We start from the raw sequence: 14330 nt of genomic DNA, 5'->3' as shown, positions 1-14330 counted from the left end.
AGTACACTTTCTTCTTGGCAGTTCATGGAACCTAGACAAAAATTGACCATATATTAGGACATATAGACCTCAAAATCAAATTCAGAAAGGCAGAAATAGGAAATGTATTTTTTTCAGATCACAATGCAATAAAAATTATATCCAATAAAGGGCCAGGGAAAAATGGACCAAAAAGAAATAAGAAACTAAATAATCTCATCCTAAAGAATGAATGGATGAAACAGCAAATCATAGACACAATCAATAATTTCATTCAAGAAAATGACTATAATGAGACAACATACCAAAATTTGTGGGATGTGGCCAAAGTGATTATAAGGGGAAATTTCATATCTGTAGACGCTTACTTGTATAAAATAGAGAAAGAAAAGATTAATAAATTAGGCTTGAAATTAAAAAAAGTTAGAAAAAGAACAAATTAAAAACCTTCAATCAAATACCAAACTTGAAATTCTAAAAATAAAAGGAGAGATCAATAAAATTGAAACTTAAAAAATTATTGAATTAATAAATAAAATGAAGAGTTGCTTTTATGAAAAAAACAAAAAAAATTGATAAACCATTAGCTAATTTGATAACAAAAAAGAAAGAAGAAAATCAAATTGTTAATCTCAAAAATGAAAAGGTAGAACTATCCACCAATGAAGAGGATACTTGAGCAATTATCAGGAGTTACTTTGCCCAACTTTATATCAATAAATTTGACAACCTAAGTGAAATGAAGAAATACCTACAAAAATATAGATTGCCTAGATTAACAGAAGAGGAAATAAATTACTTAAATAGTCCTATTTTAGAAAAAGAAATAGAATAAGGTATTAATCAACTCCCTAAGAAAAAATCCCCAGGACCAGATGGATTTACATGTGAATTCTACCAAACATTTAAAGAACAATTAACTCCAATACTATATAAAATATTTGAAGAAATAAGGAATGAAAGTGTCCTACCAAACTTCTTTTATGATACAGACATGGTCTTGATACCTAAACCAGGTAGGATGAAAACAAAGAAAGAAAATTATAGACCAATCTCCGTAATGAATATTGATGCAAAAATCTTAAACAAAATATTAGCAAAGAAATTACAGATAATCATCCCTGGGATAATATACCACAGCCAAGTAGATATATACCAGGAATGCTGAGCTGGTTCAATACTACAAAAACTATTAACATAATTAACTATATCAATAACCAAATTAACAAAACCATTATCTCAAATCATCTCAATAAATGCAGAAAAAAATTGATAAAATCCAATACCTATTTCTATTAAAAAAAAAACTAGAAAGTATAGGAATAAATGGATTCATCCTTAAAATAGTCAATAGCATCTATTTAAAACCATCAACAAGCATCATATGTAATGGGATAAACTAGAACCATTCCCAATAAGATCAGGGGTGAAACAAGGTTGCCCACTATCACCAATGCTATGTAATATTATACTAGAAATGCTAGCCTTGACAATAAGAGAAGGAAAAAAAAAAAGATTAAAGGAATTAGAATAGGTAATGAGGAAACCAAATTATCACTCTTTGCAGATGATATTATGGTATATTTACAGATCCCTAGAGAATCAATTAAAAAGCTATTAGAAATAATCCACAAATTCAGCAAAGTTACAGGATATAAAATAAATCCACATAAATCATCAGCATTCTTATATATCACTAACAAAATCCAACAGCAAGAGATACAAAGAGAAATTCCATTTAAAATAACTGTTGAAAGGACAAAATATTTGGGAATCTATCTGCCAAGGGAGCATCAGGAACTATATGAGCAAAACTAGAAAACATTTTCCGCACAAATAAAGTCAGATCTAAGCAACTGGAAAAATATCAAATACATGTGGATAGGTCGAGCAAATATAATAAAGATGACAATATTTCCTACACTAATCTATTTATTTAGTGCTCATACCAATCAAACTCCCAAGAAACTAATTTACTGACATAGAAAAAATAACAATAAAATTAACTTGGAAGAACAAAAGGTCAAGAATTTCAAAGGAATTAATGAAGAGAAAAGCAAATGAAGGTGGCCTAGCTGTACCAGATCTAAACCTGTATTATAAAGCAACGGTCATCAAAAGTATTTGGTACTGGCTAAGAAATAGAGAAGTTGATCAGTGGAATAGGTTAGGCTCACAAAACAAAATAGCCAATGACTATAGCAGTGTAATATTTGACGAATCAAAAAGCCTCACCTTTTGGGATAAGAATTCACTATTTGACAAAAATTGCTGGGGAAATTGGAAACAACTATGCCATAAAATAGGAATAGACCCACACCTAACACTGTATACTAAGATAAGGTCGAAATGGGTTCATGATCTAGATATAAAGAATCTATTATAAACAAATTAGAAGAACATAAGATAATATACCTCTCAGATTTGTGGAGGAGGGAGGAATTTGTGACCAAAGAAGAACTAATGATCATTATTGATCATAAAATAGGTCATTTTGATTATATTAAGTTAAATGGTTTTTGTACAAACAAAACTAATTCAGACAAGATTAGAAAGGAAGCAATAAACTGGGAAAACATTTTTACATTCAAAGGATCTGATAAAGGCCTCATTTCTAAAATATATAGAGAATTGACTCAAATTTATAATACTTCAAGCCATTCTCCAATTGATAAATGGTCCAAGAATATGAACAGACAATTTTCAGATGAAGAAATTGAAACTATTTATAACCACATGAAAAGGTGTTCCAAATCATTATTAATCAGAGAAATACAAATCAAGACAATTTTGATGAGATATCACCACACACATGTCAGATTGACTAAGATGACAGGAAAAGATAATGATGAATGTTGGAGGGGATGTGGGAAAACTGGGAGACTGATACATTGTTGGTGGAATTGTAGATGGATCCAACCATTCTGGAGAGCAGTTTGGAACTATGCTGAAAAAGTTATCAAACTATGCATACCTTTTGATCTAGCACTGTTTCTATTGGGATTATATCCCAAAGAGATCTTTAAAAAGGTAAAGGGACCCACATGTGCAAAAATGTTTGTGGCAGCCCTTTTTGTAGTAGCAAGAAATTGTAAACTGAGTGGATGCCCATCATTTGGAGAATGGCTGAATAAATCATGATATATGAATGTTATGGAATACTACTGTTCTGTAAGACGATCAGCAAGATGATTTCAGAGAGACTTGGAGAGACTTTATGAACTGATCCCAAGTGAAATGAGCAGAACCAGGAGATCATTATACACAGCAACAACAAGAGTATATGACAATCAATTCTGACGGACGTGGCTCTCTTCAACAATGAGATGATTCGGCCAGTTCCACTTGTGCAAGGATAAAGAGAATCATCTACACCCTGAGAGAGAACCATGGAAACAAAGGATGGAACACATTATAGCATTCTCACTCTCCCTGTTATTATTTGCTTGCATTTTGTTTCTTTTTTCTCAGTTTTTCTTTTTCTTCCTTCTTGATCTGATTTTTCTTGCACAACTGAATGGCTGTGTGAATATGTATACACACACTGGATCTGCCATGCATTTTGGCATATTTGGTATGTATTGGACTGCCTGATGGGTAGAAGAAGAGATGGGGGAAAGAAGGGAAAAATTTGTGGCAGGAGGTTATGCAGGGGTCAATGTTGGAAAAATTATCCATGCATATGCTTTGTGAATAAAAAGGATTTTTTAAAAAAACAAAAAAGAAGTATACAGTCTACTTCTCTTCCATTTTTTTTTTTTTTGCTATGATCTTTGATATAATGGTCATGGTTTCATTGAGAATATATTGTGGAATATATTTTAAGCTATTGGTTCATGCCTATTTTCTGGGGGGAAAGTACTTCTTTACAATTTTTCAAAGACTTCATAAAATAGAGAGTTCTTTCCTAAATAATTTATGTTTTCTGATTTAATGAACTCTAGATTATTGAATTCCATTGTTTCTGATTCTCACTTGATAGTCTGTTCTACTCATTACTGCTATTTTTAAACCAATACCAGATGGTTTGGAAGACTGCTGATTTATAATATAGTTTGAGTCAGAAAATATTATTACTTTTTGTCCCCATCTCTTTTCATCATTTCCTTAAATACTAAACATTTTATTTTTCCAAATGAATTTTGTTTTTTACTTTATTGATTCTATAAAGTATTTTTAAAAATAAATTGATCAATAGAACATCAAAACTACTTTAATCAAAAGAGCATTAACACCAAATTAACTTTGGTAGCATTGTTGTAAGTAGTATATTATTTATTTGCAACACTTTTATATGTCCTATTAAGTTTATTATAACATAGTATCAACAAATAGGTATTGCCTGTTTATCGGTGTTTTCATGTTTAATCTCTTTATCATATCTTACAACTATAACTAGGATTTTTAAAACTATGTCAAATAACAGTAACAAGAAAAAAGGATCTTTGCTTTACTCTTTTATTTATTGGGAAACTTTCCAGTATATCCTCATAGTGCATAAATAGTTTTCTGATGTTGAAAAAGGTCCTTTTCTGTCACACTTTGTACAGTTTTGAATTTAAAAGATTTTCTGCATCTAGTGAGAAAATTTTGTTTTTAATTTTCATTATGTTCATGACTTTTTTGATGTGGGACTATAATCGCATCCCTCATATAAATCTAACTGGGTCATACGGAATAATTTCTTGGATAAATTACTATAGTTTATTTGACAGAATTTTATTTAAAATCTTTAAATAAATAAATATTCATTAAGGACATTGATTTAGAATCCTATCCTTTAACCTTCCTTGGTTTAGATATAAGTTTTATCTCATAAAATGATTCTGATTTGAATGTTTTGTCATTTTTTTGAGAATAATTTGTGTAACATTACTGCTGATTATTCTTTAGTAGTTTGTTAGAATTATCCTATGAATTTTTCAGGGAGAAGAATATTTTTTTTTCTTTGAGGTGAGATTATTTAACATTTCCATTTAGTCTTTTAATTTGGATATTTTCTACTTTTGAGGTAGTCCTTTAATTATTTCATATTTTGGTAGTATAAAATCATAAATATGAACTTCAACTAATTACTTTTTCTTCTGTTTTTATTTAGATTTTTACCTGGTCCATTTGCTAATATGTTGATTTTCTTTTCTTCTTTTTTCCTTTTAACCAAATTAATATAGTTTATCAGTTTTATTAGTCTTTTTGAGAAACCAGCATTTTGTTTTATTTATCTTATCTACAGTTTGGTTTATTTTCCCCCCTTGTCTTTAGTAGCTTATTTGTTAGTTTTCTCATTATAAAATATATTTTTAGTTCATTATTCTTTCTTTTTTCTACTTTATTAATATGTATTTGAAGGATATTATTTTCCCCTTCAAACTACTTTAACTACTACCAGAAATTTTGATATGTTGTTCATCATTGTCATCTTCTTTCACATAATTATTAATTGTTTCTATGATTTATCCTTTGGTCCTCATCATTTAGGATTTCATTAAGTCTACACTTACATCTTTCTTTAGTTTGTGCTCTGTGAACTAATTACTATTTTTATTGTATTTATTATTTTAACCTTTTTATATCTATTTAAGGAATTCTATTACATAATACATATGAATGTTTTGTAAAAGTTCTATTCAGTGCTAAGAAATCTTTAATAATTCAACTTAAATGTTAAAAAATTTTTGTTCTAAATTCTTCAGCAATTTATTTAATTATTTATTTTGCCTTTTATTAATTTTGCTGTTTGACATCGAAAATATCTCCTGTTATTATCATGTTGCTGCCTATATCTTTTTGTAATTGTTATCTTTTCATTTATTGATTTATATGCTAAATATTTGAACAATGTGAGTTTAATATTGAGACTTTTTTTACTGTAGTTCTTTTCAGCATAATGTAATTTCTTTGTCTTTTCCTTTTTATGTTACAAATTTTAGTTTTTGTCTTGTCTAATAGTATGATCACAACTGGTACTTTTTTGGATTTGCCAGAAGCATTGTAATTTTTTCTGCACCTCGTTTTTATTTTGTGCGTGTCTTTTCTAAAAAAAAAAAAAAAAAGTGTTTTGTGTAAGCAACAGATTACAAGATTTTGTTTTGTTATCCAAACTATAAGTTATTAGTTATATTGGATTGTTTAATTCGTTCTAGTTAAAGTTATGAGAGTTTGGCTTAATTTTCCTCCTCTATATATTTTTTTATCCCAAATTAGAATTTTTGCCTCTTCCTATATAACCACAATATTTTATAGCCGCAACTATTTTATCTTGCTCAATTTTAGTGGCAATCTTATTTTTCTCTGTCTTCTCCCAATTTCTAGTTGTTATACTTTCTCTTGTTTTAGAGTTTGACTTAAATGTTTCTTTTTTCTTCCTTTTTCCTATTATTATTATTATATACTTAATTTTTCACCTTTTCCCCACTCAATTAGTTAAGTAAACTTTTCTTACTCTTTAATTTCTTTCATTATTATTTTTGAAATTTTATTTTCTATGCCTTTTTTTTCAAAAAAAGAATTTTCCCCTTTTTTTCCTTTTTTGTCTATTCTAGAATCTTATTTTTTGTTTCATTATTTCTTCATTTTTATTATTTATTTCTTTGTTATTCTCCGATTTTTTCATGTATTTAAAGCATCTAATGTACCTATTTATATTTCTTTTCTAAATACTTTGTGTTATTGCTTTGTAGAACTTATCCTTTCACATTTTTTTCTTTTGTGCTTCTCTCTTAGAAATAAAAATTATTGCAAATGATAGAGAAGACATTGTTCAGTGGTAGGAATATTCTTATGCCCTTTTTTTGCACACTTCATTATTAATCTTTACCTACAGGTAAGCAGATTGTTTTGAGGTTTAATTCATGATATTTTGGATTCCTCTCTCTATTATTACTTCAATTTAATTTCTACTTTCATGCTTGTACCTTTGTTTATTTAGAAATCAACCCTTTAATAATCTATTTATTATTATTTTGTTGTTATCCTCAGCTGCTTATTTATATTTCTTGTTGAATTTTTTCTTCTTCTTAGAAATGCTTTAAATTCTTCTTTTTATTAAAGGTTCATCTTTTTACATTAATGCTCTGGCTCAAGTTTTCAGGATATATCACTTTGTGTTGCATTTTGAACTCTTGCTCTTTGAACTCTCTTGAACACTGGAACCATTGTTCTATCTGTTAGCTGCCAAATACAAAAGCCTTTTCTAAACTTTAACTCTCCATTACTTCTCTGGAGCCTTTGGTATTGTTGATAATTCTCCAACTTGATACTTTCTCCTTCTCTAGGTTACCTATTTGGTCACTTCTCTGTCTCCTTTGCTAGATCCTCATCCAGATTCTGCCTTCTAACCTTAGATATCCCTCAAGTTTCTATCTGGGGCCTCTTGTCTTTTCCATCTATATAACTTAACTTGTGATATCATTATCTCCCATAAATTTAATTACCATCTGTACACAAATGATTTTCAAATCTAACTTTTCTGTTTCAGTCTCTCTACTGACTTCCAATTTTGTACCTTCAACTTCCAGTGTTCAGGATCCAGTATCCTTAGACATCTTGAACTGTATGTCCAGTAGAAATCTTAAGCTTGATAAGTCCAAAATGGAATTCATTATCTTTCCCCCTAAACCCTCCTCTATTCTCACCTTCCTTGTTACTATAGAGGACAATACCATCTTTCTGGTTCCTCAATTTCTCAACCCAAGAGTCACCCTGAATTCCTTTCTATCTCCTGTCCCTCCTAAATCTAATCTCTTCCTGTTGATTTTACCTGTGTAACATTTCTTGACTACATTTCTTTCTATCCTCCGACAATTTCACCATTCTTGTATTATAGCTTATTCATGGAACTGTCTGCCTCAAGTCTCCCCACTCCAATCCATCTTTCATTCATCCATTTGTTATTTTCCTAAAGTATAGATCAGACTCTATCACTTCCCACTTCAATAAACCCTTCAGCGGTTTCCTATTGTCTCTAGGAGTAAATAACAAAATGCACTGGCATTCAAAGATCTTCATAATCTAGCCCATCTCCTACCTTTTCAGTCTTTTTACATCTTCCTCTTCGATCCAGATACAGTGACACTGACTTTTTAGTTCTTTCTTAAACAACACATTTTGACTCTAGGCATTTATTCTGGCTGTCCTATAGGCCTGGAATATTATCTGTCTACCTCTCCAGATATTGACTTCCCTGATTTCATTTGAGTCTCAACCTAAAATCCCACCAAGCCTACCTTCTACAGAAATCCTTCCCCATCTGTTCTTAATTTTAGTACCTACTTTCTGTTCATTGTTTCCTACTTCTCTTGCTTAAATATGTTCACATGTTGTCTTCTGCATTCAATTGTAAATTCCTTCATGGTGGGGACTGTCCTTTTTTTTCTCCTTTTGTATCACCAGCTAGTTCCTGGTACATAGTAGGCATTTAATAAATGTTTATTAGTTAATTCATTTATTCCATTCCCTCCTGTGGCTTTTAGAAGATGTAAAAGAGTGCTATTTTTCAAATTTCATTTTTTTTTTTATATTTTAAAATCTTTTTATTAGTCATTTTTATAATTTGTTGTTTATTATTGGAATTGTTGAATTTTACCATTATGTGTGTTGGAATATTCAGCACAAGGTGCTATGCTTTGCTTCCCTCAGAGGTGATCTATGAAACCTTTTGATTGAAACTTTTTCTGAAGTTCTAGACAATTTTAGATGACAGAAAAAGATAATGATAAATATTGGAGATATGTAGGAAACCTGGGGCATTGTTGATGAAGCTGTGAAATGATCCAACCATTCTAGAGAGCAGTTTGGAACTATGCCTAAAGGGCTATCAAACTATGCTTACCCTTTGATGCAGCAATGCTTTTACTGGGAATGTATCCCAAAGAGATCATAAAGGAGGGAAAAGGATCCACATGTGCAAAAATGTTTGTGACAGCCCTTTTTGTAGTGGTAAGAATCTGGAAATTGAGTGGATGTCTCATCAGTTGGGGAATGGCTGAATAAATTATGGTATATAAATGTAATGGAATATTATTGTTCTATAAGAAAGGATCAACTGGATGATTTCAGAAAAACTAGAAAAGATTTACTATGTACTGATACTAAATGAAGTGAGCAGAACTCAGACAACATTGTATACAATAACAAGATTATGTGATGATCAATTGTGATGGAATTAACTCTTTTCAATAATGAAGTAAACCAATACAATCCCAATAAACTTTGAATGGATAATGCCATTCACATTGAGAGAGACAACTATGGAGACTGAATAGGGATCAAAGCAGTGTATCTTTTTTGTTATTGTTTGTTTGCTTGTTTTTTTTTTTTTCTTTCTCGTGTTTTTTCCCCTTTTCATCAGATTTTTTTCTTGTACAGTATGATTAATATGGAAATATGTTTAGAAGAATTGCACATTTAACCTATAGTAGACTGCTTGCTGTCTTAGGGAGGAGGAAAGAAAGGAAAAGGGGGGAGGATTTGGAACACAAGATTTTACAGAGGTAAATGTTGAAAACTATCTTTTGCATACATTTGGAAAAATAAAATACTATTAAAAAATAAGTTCTTAGAAATTTTCTTATATTATTTATTTAAATTTAGTTTTCAGGTTCTTTGACTTGTCACATTCTTCTGGGTCATTTATAATCCTTAGGTCATCTCTAAGGATTCTGTTTTGAAGTCAGTATGTTTTGCTTGTTTGGAAATGATAATTTTTTTAATGGTATTGCTTTTTGTTTCTCTTCATCCAGTTTCCCTTCATTTTTTCATTCCCAATAAGCTATTTCTTTTGTTTCACTAATGAGACTTGTGGCAAATTGAAGTTAGTTTTATTTCGTTACAATATGTCAGCTGTTCAGACCATAAATTTTGCCTTCACAATTCTTATTTCTTTTTTAAACCAATCAGGAGCATCCTTATGTAGTTGAATGCTTTTGGAGGAGTCCACAGGTTTTTCTTCCTCATCATTTTCCTTTGTTCTGCAATATTTATTGATAGAAACCGGAAATCTTTTTCGTAAGTTGAAGAGTGTTTTCACTTTGGCTATTAAAATTTACCTTATTCTTTTATTTGTTTATACTTAAGTCTTTAAGTGAGGTTTTTTCTTCTTGAAATCTTTAATAATTTTAGGTTCCCTTTTTCTCCTATAATTTCATGTATTGCTCACCTCCTGACTCCTTCCCTTTTGATGGTAGTTTCTCAGGGGACTGGTTTCGTGTCATTTCTGCCTCCTTTTACATTGAAAAATTACCATTTCTGTAGTCTTAGCTTTTGCGCCAAATTATTTGTGAGGGGAAAGAACTGAGCCCAATTAAAAGTTGGGCTCTTTCCTTCAGACTTAATGGAGTACTACACAGTACAACTATTGGTATCTTGCCCCCATTATCTTTCTTCCTTGGTACACTGAGCTCTGTTGCAGAACAGAGTATTGCCATGCTACAGTTTCAGTCAGAACAAGCTTTTTCCTTTAAGTTTCCTTGGCTGCTGACAGGAAGAAGGTGTAGAACTGATTTTGTTAGTAACACATCAATCAGTTTAAGTAGTCTTGCCAGAATAAATAGCAGTGGGTTAAGGGAATTTTGAGAAAGGAGTACATTAAATTTAAGAATTGGCCTTTTCTGTTGTTAATTGATTGTGGATGTGGGTGGTTTTTTTTTTTTTTTCCCATCTTATTAGAGTTCTTGATGTCCTACACAATTGAGAAATAGATGAAATTGCCTTTTCTCTTATATACTTCTCTTTTGTAGATAGTAAGGATCAGAGAAAAGGTCTAGTCTTCCATCATTTTTTTTAAAGAAATCCTGAACATTCAGATAACTAATTATTTAAATGTTATTGTAAGTCAACCTCCATTTAAATATGCCACAATTCATTTTGAATGCCATCCTGGATTTCGTTGGTTATGCCAAAGGAGATTAGGCTTTAATAGGTTGTACCAAAACAAATATACTTCCAAAAGAGAAATGAGAACCAAACCTAGCTAAGTGCCACCACATTTTTAGCCACCACAAATATTTTTGGCCATCACAACTCATGAGACTATCTAGCAAAATATGTAATGGTTGAAATGAGCAATAGTTTTTAAGGAAAAGAGGAAGATAGGCACACCTATTAAAACTAAGATATTACAAATCATTATTGTCCTACAGTGTATGTAAAGATTTTCTTTATTTTATCAATCAAATAATACACCAAACCTAGCACTTTTTTATATGGAGATGTTTTTTGCTTCTTTTAATGTTGAGACAAGTATCACAGAAGTCTTTCAGACAAAAAAAAAAAAAGCTGTTCTCTATTAAGCATTTGCCAAAAGCTCTTCTTATATTAGGAAATACCTATCTTTAGTATGGGATTTTTTTATTGTTGTTGTTGTTTAATCAAAGGTGAACATAATTTTAAAAGATAGACCATAATCATTAATTCAACAGACTGTTTTCCTTTGTTCAGGAAAATGAGAAAGTCATGTTGAGAGTCTTAAAAAGGACAAATTCTTGCAGTAGCTATTAACGTTTATTATTCAATTCTTATGCTTCTGGCACAGTATAGGGAGGAAAAACTATCAAAGGGTAACACAAGTTATAGAAAAAAATGCATTTATTTTTTAAAACGTTGCCTTTAATAACATCACTGTTATCTTTTCCTCAAAGGCTGGATTTTCATGGTTTTATTTTTTATTTTTTATTTTATAGGCACTGTTAAATTTTGTTGTGTCCAAGAGACTGGGAACAAAAAAAAAAGAGTGAACATTTATTAAATGATTTTTTCAGTGTTAGAGATCTTTTTGATAAAAAATCCTAAACCAACAAAGAAAAAAAATTTTTTTAAATAGCATTGATCAAGTAGTTGGCTAAGTAAAGTCAACTTATTTTTTCTCTGTTGATATCTAGAATTGTCAGTATAATTTGAATTTTACTAAATCACTACTTGAATCCTTTTTTGTTTGGCTTTCTAATACACTTTGGTTTTTTGTTTTTTTTTTTAATACGATAGCTAATGATAGAATAAGGAACCAGTGTATCTTGATTCTCTCTTTGAGTGTCTTAACAATTTAGAACTACGATCACAGCCAAATCAGCTTACCACTTTCATACCATTTAGTTTTTCTAGCTGCAGAATTATAATTCTCATATTTATCACTTTATAAGAATGCTTAGAGTAAGCAGTGAGACTCCTTCATGGAGTTAGTTTCTTTCTTTTTTTTAAAATCAGTTACAGTAGAACTGAGTTAATTATCCTATGACCTTTTTTTTTTTTTTTTTTACATTTTGATAACTTATCATTGTTTATTTGACTTTGTGATACTCCATTCTTTCATCCAGTTGCAACTTTGGGTGTGTCAATCTCGTGCCCAAATATCTTCAAGGGCCCTACTGAATGAAGTCCTGACATTTTAGTTTGACATTCACAATACTGCTTAATTTGCATTCTTCTTACCTTCCCAATTGCCTTTTTTCATATACATTTGCCCAACTGAATCATTCACATTCAGCATCCATCTTCTAAAGATTTTCTGTTTCATTTGTCTATATCTGAAATGTATTGCCCTCACTCTGATCTACTTCAAGAAGTATTTATTAAATATCCACTGTGTTCAACGCACTCTGCTAAGTTCTTGGGAATATGGAGTCAGTTTCCCTAAAGGAGCTCTCAATCTATTGGGGACATGTAACTTTCATGCAGATACTTATATTTTTACTTGAAATATATACTTATCTGATTGTATATTTTACCTTGCCTGTAGAAAACATGCTTAAGATTTGAGTAGCCATTAATGCAGGAAAAGCATGGGGCACGAACAAAAGCTGAAGACAGAGCCCTCTAGGCTACATGTGCCTCTCCATCCATCCCTCACTTGGGTAAGGGGCAGAAGTTTAAGTTTTGAAAACTGGCAAAACTGAAACTCCCCAGCTCTTTGGTAGTTATCATGCAAACCATTATAGATATAATCTAGGCCTCAAAACTTGAAAATTGGGAAGTAATTCCCCATTCAGTTCTACTCCTATTCTTAAAGAAATCATCAGCAGGTCCTATCTCACTCTGGCTCTTTCCCTGGTGCTTGGGGCCTCTTCACTTTGGTTATTTCATCCTCTCCTATTGCCATTCAGGTTTGGGTTCCTCCCAGGGCCTCATTTTGTGGAAGTGACCAGGTCAGCTGATCATTATCCTTTCCCCTTTTCTCTCCCAAGTTCCTCTCTGACTTTCCAATCTTTTGCCAATAGTTTGCAATCTAAACTTCCTTCCCAGGAATATTTCCCAACATCTTGGTTCTTCTTATTCTGGCACATTCATCTTTCCCTATAGCCTTCTCATGCTGGAATGTCCCTCCCCCATGTTTGTCTCCTTCTCCCATTGGTGTGTTCCTCCTTGGGTCTATATTTTGGGGAGAAGCCCCTCCTAGCCATCTCTGATTCACCTTCCAGTCTTGCTTCTTTTCAGACTTTCCAGGCTTTGAGACCTTTGATCTGACCCCCAAATCCTCCTCTTTTTCAAATTCCCTTTTGTGTGTTGTCTTCCTCCTTTAGAATATAACTACATGTGCCTCTCTGAGGCAGACATAATATTTCTTTTTGCTTGTATTTGTATCTCTAATGCTTAACTCAGTGTCTTGCACATAGTAAGCACTTCATAAATGATTATTTCGTGTCTATTTTTTTTTACAGAATGATTCCCATAAGGTCAGGTAAAGATTCTTAACAGTGAGACTCAAGCCCTTGCATCTAGAAAAAGAGATCAAAGCAAAGACTAAGGCAAAGGGGTTTAATCAGTTGGGAAGATACTGCTCTTTTTCCCTTCCTAAATGTCTTGGAACTGGGAACTGAAAAATCTATTGCTGGGAAGGTGAAAAGTCAAAAATCTTAGAAATTAAGAAAGGAGTAGAGAGGAATTTTTTTGTTGCTTTGCAGACAGGTTTCCACCTTTACTGCAGAAGCCTGGAAACATGTGTCACCTTGAAGCTGACAGCATATGGCAAGCACCCATTCTTTTCTAGAAGAGGAGATTGTCAAGGATCTCAGCTGGCCAAAAGCTGAAGGCAGAAGAGTGTCTAATAGAGCTACATCTGGGGTGATCTACAGGACAGAACAACAGACTAACCTCTAGCCTGGCAGCATGTGAGAGAGATGATCTATCCCACAGAGCAGTGTTCAGAGAAGATAGTTGATCCTACAGAGCAGAGTCTGATGGAATAGCATCCAAAAGTAACATGAACAGCATTCCATCTATTAGGAGACCAGTGTGTTGGCACACCTGCAGACCAGTGTGTTGGTGCTACTAAATCTGATAGGGGGCTGGTAGTGTGGATTTCTCCCCCATGGATGTGCTCCTCTCCACATGTGCATCCTGGCCACCTAAATGCTGTAAGA

At 31.9% G+C, this 14330-nt stretch overlaps 1 protein-coding gene across 1 annotated transcript in view; it reads left to right on the top strand.

Annotated features, from left to right (window-relative positions):
• Positions 1-14330, top strand: part of TRIQK (triple QxxK/R motif containing) — a 145266-nt gene that overhangs the window by 58691 nt on the left and 72245 nt on the right. The gene's annotated exons all lie outside the window — the stretch shown is intronic.

The sequence above is a fragment of the Antechinus flavipes genome, chromosome 1 (assembly GCF_016432865.1).
Source record: "Antechinus flavipes isolate AdamAnt ecotype Samford, QLD, Australia chromosome 1, AdamAnt_v2, whole genome shotgun sequence".
NCBI classification, from domain to species: Eukaryota; Metazoa; Chordata; class Mammalia; order Dasyuromorphia; family Dasyuridae; genus Antechinus; species Antechinus flavipes.
The sequence above is the reverse complement of the archived record's forward strand: the minus strand, read 5'-3'. Positions and strand labels throughout refer to the sequence as shown.